The sequence below is a fragment of the Mustela lutreola genome, chromosome 2, assembly GCF_030435805.1.
Source record: "Mustela lutreola isolate mMusLut2 chromosome 2, mMusLut2.pri, whole genome shotgun sequence".
Lineage (NCBI taxonomy): Eukaryota > Metazoa > Chordata > Mammalia > Carnivora > Mustelidae > Mustela > Mustela lutreola.
The window spans coordinates 201,334,776-201,342,433 of record NC_081291.1 but is presented as its reverse complement, the minus strand read 5'-3'; the positions used below and the strand labels follow the sequence as shown (position 1 = coordinate 201,342,433).

The following is a 7,658-nucleotide window of genomic DNA, read 5'->3' as shown; positions in this document are numbered from 1 at the left end:
TGAATTCACTCTGTTGAGACCTTCCTACCATACAAACACCCTAGGGAAATCAATCAATCTGCTCAAGATTAACTGTATCTTCTACATTGATATGGTCAAATCTTAATTTTCATATTGCTTGACTTATCAGTAATTTTGACACTGCTCATCTCTGAAAGTTTTTTTTTTTTTTATTTGGCTTATAGCCTCTTGCTGTCTTCCCTCCCTCCGTCTCTCTCTCTCTCTATTTTATTTTTTACTGAATTATCCCTTCTATCTATTTTGTGTTTCTGTTTTATCCCCACAATGTTTGTCTTTGGATCAGATACAGTAATATGACTTTAAATACTATCATTATGCCATTAATTCTAAAATTTGTATCTCTAGAGCAGACATCTTCTCTAAACTATAGACTTGTGAATGCAGATCACTAGTCAACATTTCATTTCAGTTTCCAAAAGTTATCTATTATATGGTATATTCAAAGTATTTTCTCCTAAAATTTGCCTGTGGACAGTCTTTCGCATCTCAGTTCGTGGGAATTCCAACTCACTCAAAATACTAACTCTGAATTCTAACAAACACTAACCAAACTTCAAACTGACAAAAAGTTGATATCAAAATATTAATATTGGGCACAATATACTACATGATAAAATGTAAAATGTGTTTATGATAAATAGTTCTTACTTAAGCATAAAAGGAAAAAAATCATGAAGAAGATAACAACGTGAACATTTATATATTTCACTTAGCCTCTACACTGACATGGTAATTGGAAAATGAGAAAGAAAAAAAAAAGAGAAAGGGAGAAAAGGAAAGAGGAGAGAGAAGCAGAGAGGAAGGAAGAAAGGGGTAGAAAGAGAGAAAAAGGACAGAGGGGAAAGAAATATGACTTAAACAACATAAGCTTAATTTGGTAGTTTTATATAAACATACTTCTTCCAACAGATGTATTTTTAAAAACCTGATCATTAACTATACTAAAGAAAGATATTTGTAAAATACAAAAGAAATATACAAAATAATAGCTTATGACCATATTTCTCTAAATACAGTAAAATAATAACAAGCAATGCCAAAAAGCTTTAAGGAAATTCATATTTTTTCAAGAATTAGAAAATATATGTGGTCAAAAAGAAAATCACATTGAATATTATAAAATATTCAAAACTGAACAGCAAATACAATACTACATTTCCTAACTATACAATTAATGCAGTTGGATAATGTATTTGGATGAAACTTACAACTTATATATAAGTTGGAGTCAGACATTTTTTGAATTACAAAAAAAGACAATCTAGTTAAAAAAATTAGAAAAGTAGGGACTTGGGAAACTTGAGTGAATGGGACAACAAAGAGAAGAGCAAGAATGACATAATGACATAATGAAGAGCAAGAAATAACAGCAACAACGAAGAAAATAATGACATAATTCAACTGTGTTACTTTTGTTTTATTCATTAAGAAATAAAATCTGAGGAAGGTATAACCAATGAACTAACTTGTTACAGCTAGATTATATTAGGTAAATCAGTGTGTGTTAAAAAAAATTAAAACTTTTATGCATTATTCCAGATTTTTAAAATATTTCCTTAAATAAAAAGATGTAAACATCTTTTTACCTGAGAAGCTTTCCAATACTTCTTTTTAAGTCATCAGATTCCCTGTTTAACATCAATTATGGCCAGAAAAGTATAATTATATTGATGAATATGACTGATATAAAACACTAAAATTATCATCATCTGGGCTGACATTAGGTGTCTAGACACTTTGCGGTTAAAATGATATATTATTAGTTTTAGAGGATTTCATGAATGAACTTGATTTCCATTTCAAATTCAAATTTTTAGTCAACCATAACATATTACAGCACTGTTTGCTATATCATCTCTTTGAAGTGCTATTTAAGAACTATCTTTGAAGAAACTTGAAATTTGAGTCTTAGTTGAGAGAGGGAATGGGTGCATCCTCATGCTTCTCCCAAATTGATATCACTAGGTTCCCTCACCATGCTCACTTTATAGTGCAAATGAAGATGAGAAACCTGTTCAAATGCTAAGCTGGCCTAATTATACCACAGCTGTCTAATAAACTCTTCACAAAAGAAGGAACATGAACATTAGTTTGAAAAAGTTCACTTAGGGGCAGCTGACTGCTTCAGATGGTAGTGAGAGCAGGCAACTTTGATCTTGGTGTTCTAAATTCAAGCCCAATGTTGGGTATATACCTTACCTTAAAAAATAAATAAATAAAACAAAGTTCATTTATAGTTTTCAAAAAATGACAAAATATTTTTATGAGTCTTACAATTATTATGGTTTTATTGAAATAAGAAGTATTAACACAGAGGGCATTAAAAACCACTTGAAACCTATGTATACTATGGTAGTTTTGATCTTAATCCTAGTAAAACCGCTTCCCGGCTACTGCCATTTCTTTGGTTGCTTACAATTAGCTTCCATGTCTTCTATAGGTTCCCCAAAGAAAGAAGCCCTATATAATATTTTGTTCCCTAAAATTGCAAATAAACTTCATCTCATTTTTAAATGATTCCAGATGAAAGACTTGAAATACCTTGAGAGCTGTTTAAGAGTTTTCAATTCTTAGCCATATATTAAGCCCATCCTTTGAACCCCATGTAAGAGCCATACACAATCATACTTTGTATAAACACAGAGGTAACTCAAAATTGTTCATAAATTTACTTTTGTAAGTATTTGGAAGAACTGCAAATAGAACTTGACTTCTCTGGGGCTTTGAGATTAGGACACACATCGTCTTCCCCCCTCCAGAAATGCATCTAGATTTTTTTTCCTTTTCCTTTCTTTTTAAATTTTTTTATTTTTTATAAACATATATTTTTATCCCCAGGGGTACAGGTCTGTGAATCACCAGGTTTACACTCTTCACAGCACTCACCAAAGCACATACCCTCCCCAATGTCCATAATCCCACCCCCTTCTCCCAAACCCCCTCCCCCCAGCAACCCTCGGTTTGTTTTGTGAGATTAAGAGTCACTTATGGTTTGTCTCCTTTTCCTTTTTGATAGTTGCCAGAATGGGAGAACGGGATTGATGTTTTTGCCCCTGAGAGAATCTGAAAATTCCAATTTGACCCCTTTATCTTTATACCTTCTTTCCCCACTCAAGGCATTCAGAGTCAGTGAACTGGCATCAGACTACTAAAGTTTTCAAGTCGTTCAAAATTTCAAACAGCTTGGATGTTAGTTCATATGCTGGTACTTTGTAACATCATAGCCTGAATATTGGAAGTGATAGAGCCATTCAAAGGAAAATCTTATGGTTGAAGAATAGAGAAACTAAGAATTTTGCTTCTTTACAATAACATGAATAGAATTAAAAAGAATCTTGGGGCACCTGGGTGGCTCAGTGGGTTAAAGCCTCTTCCTTTGGCTTGGGTCATGATCTCAGGGTCCTGGGATAGAGCCCTGCATCGGGGTATCTGCTCCATGGGGAGCCTACTTCCTTCTGTCTCTGTCTGTCAAATAAATAAACTAATTAATTAAAAAAAAAAGAGGAAAAAAGAATCTTGAAAGAAATGAAAGTGATTATGTAGAAATATTACTGTGAACTGAGAAAAAAAAATAATTGAACTTCCAGTAAATAAGATCTGGTCTCTTTTTTTTTTTTTAATTTTTTAAAAAGATTTTATTTATTTATTTGACAGAGATCACAAGTAGACAGAGAGGCAGGCAGAGACAGAGGAAGTGAAGCAGGCTCCCCACTGAGCAGAGAGCCAGATGCAGGGCTCGATCCCAGGACCCTGGGATCATAACCTCAGCCGAAGGCAGTGGCTTTAACCCACTGAGCCACCCAGGCACCCCAGATCTGGTCTCTGAGCAGAAGAGAACACAGGGTATTGGAATATGCTCACTGAGAGTGTCCCAAGTGTTCTTGTATTATAGTGCTAAGCACATATTAGGCATTGCATGGATTTGGTCATTTACAAAGAAATATTTTACATCTATGGTGTCCCAGTCACTGTGTCAAAGTAGAGGCTTGTTGAAAAGCTCTTGAATCTTAGGGCACCTGGGTGGCTCAGTCAATTAAGCATCTGCCTTTGGCTTGGTCATAATCCCAGAGTACTGGGATAGATCCCTGCATCAGGCTCCCTGCTCAGCTGGGAGCCTGCTTCTCCCTTTCCCTCTGCTGCTCCGCCTGCTTACACTCTCTCACTCTCTGTCAAATAAACAACAAATTAAATCTTAAAAAAAGACAAGCTCTTGAAACAGTATATATAAGCAGCAATAGATAAGTACTCCTTCAATGTAATATAATAGTGTATAAATGGATTATGCATAAAATTAGCAAAGTTCCATTTAATCTTAGAATTAAAATGAGAACCTCAGTGTACTATTTCTTCAGTTTATTATTTAATCTGAATATCATACGGAAGAAGCCACTGAATACATTGCTAGGTTAATTTTACCTGTAATCTTGCTAACTTTTAGACTGATGGATATATAGGATGTCTGGGCAATCAGGGACAGGGGTAACTAGCGACAGAAACTAAGATACTTAATGTGGTGTAGATTGTTCAGAAGAAAATGAAGAAAGTCAAATTCTCTACTTTATAGACTGACTACAGGGTTTTTTTTTCTTATTTTTAAATTTTCTTTTCTTTTCTTTCTTTCTTTCTTTCTTTCTTTTTTTTTTCATTTTTTTTTAATAATTTTTTTATTTTTTATAAACATATATTTTTATCCCCAGGGGTACATGTCTTTCTTTTTTTTTTAACTGCTGTTCGAACTAACTCTTCCTTCTGTGGAGATAAAAGATTCTCACAGTGTCTGACTTAACAATTTGTGAGAGTTTTTATTCTTGGACTTAATTCATTAATATATTATGTGAAATAATTTGTGACAATTAACTTCTATAATAAATGTCTCCAGTAGAAATAATCATTCCTTTCTTCCCACTCATGCACTGAATGGGTGACTGCTGTAGGTCAAAAAGAATCATTACCTCCCATTTTGTAAGAGACGAACAATTTCTTTCACTTACAAGTCATGTACTGCTCCTATTCCATTCTAACAAGGACTATTACAACTCTCGTTAGTTCTGCACTAAGATCGCTGCTACTACTACTGTTAATGTTGTTATTTTTATTTCCTGAGCGAATAAATGGGGTTACCACACAGGTGATTGTTTTGTGTTTGGCCTGATTTATTTTATTTTATTTAGAAACCTTAATTTCTACTAACATTATTTCCATTTGTTTGCCTTTATGCAAGAGCAGCCTAAGACCACTCAGTGGTTGTTCTTACCCATTCAGTGGCCTGAGCAGTGGGAGCTGCGAACCAGTCCTCAGGGGCAGGCTAAGTGCTCCAGTCTTGAGTAGAAAATTGCTGAAGAGGCAAAGAGGACACCTGCATACCTCCAGGTCAGTCTGTGACTCTAGGCTGAGTAGCGGTGAAATCAGGTGCTAGAGCAGTTCCTTTACCCTGAAATTCCTCCTTGGTCACAGCCTTTTCAGCAACAGCATGCTCTTCCTTTTCCAGCTCTTCAGGATCTCTGTAGAAGTAGGGATCAGGCATGACTTCCCATGGGGCTGGCATCCTCCAGAGCAGACCCGCTGAGTGAGCTCCCTTATGGTCGCAAGGGGGAGTAGAGTCCACATAGTAGAGAGGAGTGTCTGTGTCACACTGAGCGGTGGTAGGCAGGAGGCAGGTTAAAATAAGACATTGTGAGAGGCTGGTGGTCAACTCTGGGATCGGTAACCAGTCTGGGCTCCCAGAAGGCTTCCTGGATCCCATTAGTGAAAGTTCCAGGAGGGAAGCAAAAGGAGCATCTCCAATAGCAGCAGCAAACTTCAGCACAGTTTGCTGACCAATATTCCCAAACAATATGACACTGATATCAGCTAGGTTTTCAGTGGCAACAATGGCATGAGCATCGTGAAGCTTCTCTCAGGTTCTTTACAGATGATACATAGTTGCCATCACGTTTCCTTTTGTGGTGTACTGTTCCATTTAGAATTCAAGGTCAATGTCACTGAAGTGGGTTCTTGTTGCAAGGAATTTGAGGACATCCTCCTCCTCCATTTGCAAGATGTCAAGGGCTCCAGGCATGGTGAATATTTCCTACAGTGTGGGAAAAGGCTACTTCGGTTTGCTTTAAAGGAAACAATGTAAACATTTCTAGTAAGGTGTATTGTCAAGTTCCTTTTTTCTCTTTGAGAGTCACCAATGGTTGGAACACAAGATCTATGGGACTTTGTTAGACTGCTTCAGAAGATAAGTCAGAAAAAGTATCTCAGGCTTCTTGCCACATACAACCATGATAGAAGATGCCCTTTTCAGACAGAAGGTGTGTGAAATAGGTGACATAACACTAAGCATCTAACTAGTCTTTCTGAAGGATGATGTTATCCTGAGATCTGTCATTGGTCTCTGCTACCAACAGGTTAGTTTTATGGCAGTAACTTAGCAGTTAGCTGGTTCAACCCACAAGTGTTAGTACATTTATGATGGCACCCATGCATTTGTTCCATTATTCACAAAATCTGAGGTGTTTGTAGACCATTGTCCAAACTTGGGTGGGATAAGATGGAAGTCTTACTGAAAGTCACAGAATTAGTCATTTTGTATGCATTACATGAAAAATAAAGACTTACATGCTTTTGCTCACTCACCTCCATGAATCTACCCATTTTCTTATCTCTTCCCCAGAACTCTGAATTTTTACCTCCCCCCCCCCTTTTTTCCCCTTTCCGAACTAGATAATCAATTAAACCTTTTAAATCTATCCTAGAGTTACTCATTCTTCTGGCCATTTCTCATCCATAGAATGTGACAACTAAGTGACTGCACACAGCTTTGCTTTCTGAAATGATGTCCTTCATAACTTAACTTCAGTACCACCCCTTTGTAGAGATGTAAAAAGGCAGCAGTTCCCTTCACCTAACACAAACATATTGCAATAATCCATCCATGAATGGGTTAAGATTTCTCCTACTTTATGAGTTGGTCATAAGGAATTCACAAAAACTTCTAAGTGTGAACTGAAGGAAAGTCATTTGTATCAAGAGATAAGTGACATAGGAATCAGAAGTAATGACCTGTTCATGTAATTTAAATATGTATTTGATCTGCTTGAGACAAAGCTTTACTGTGATGTTCCAATTTTACAATAGATCTTTCCTCTTTTGCATGACATTATGTCAAAATGGTATGATAAAAGATTCCCCAAAATGGACAGCTCTAATAATACAGCCAATTGGTGTTCCCTGGCAAATAATAGTTCTTACTAGGACCACAGTACCTCCTCTCAATTCTGAAAGATAGACTTATGTTGGGTTCTTAGTTCATTTTCTCTTCCCCTATTCTCATAATCTTCTGATTTCATCCTCACCACTCTGTTAAGGAAGTACATTTATTCCTAATTTACTGTATTTGAGTGCAGGATTCAAATAGCCAATGTAATAGGTTATTAGGATATTTTAGGGGTCCTTATAATGGTTATAAAGTTCCCAAAGCAATTAAGGTCTCCTATTAAAACATATTTCCCAATCCTTGGATGAATATATTCAGAATCTATGCTAAATACTGTCCACAGTTCCTGTCCAGGAAAAATTAGCTGGATTCTATACTCCCTTTAATGTGTAAGCTATTTATTTCTAGAAGAGATTCTACTTTCCTGTTTGGTCTG

General features: G+C 36.0%; 1 pseudogene; it reads right to left on the bottom strand.

The window, feature by feature from the left end:
• Positions 1-5,248: 5,248 nt before the first annotated feature.
• On the bottom strand, positions 5,249-6,079 carry LOC131825966 (small ribosomal subunit protein uS2B-like; annotated as a pseudogene).
• Positions 6,080-7,658: the final 1,579 nt, after the last annotated feature.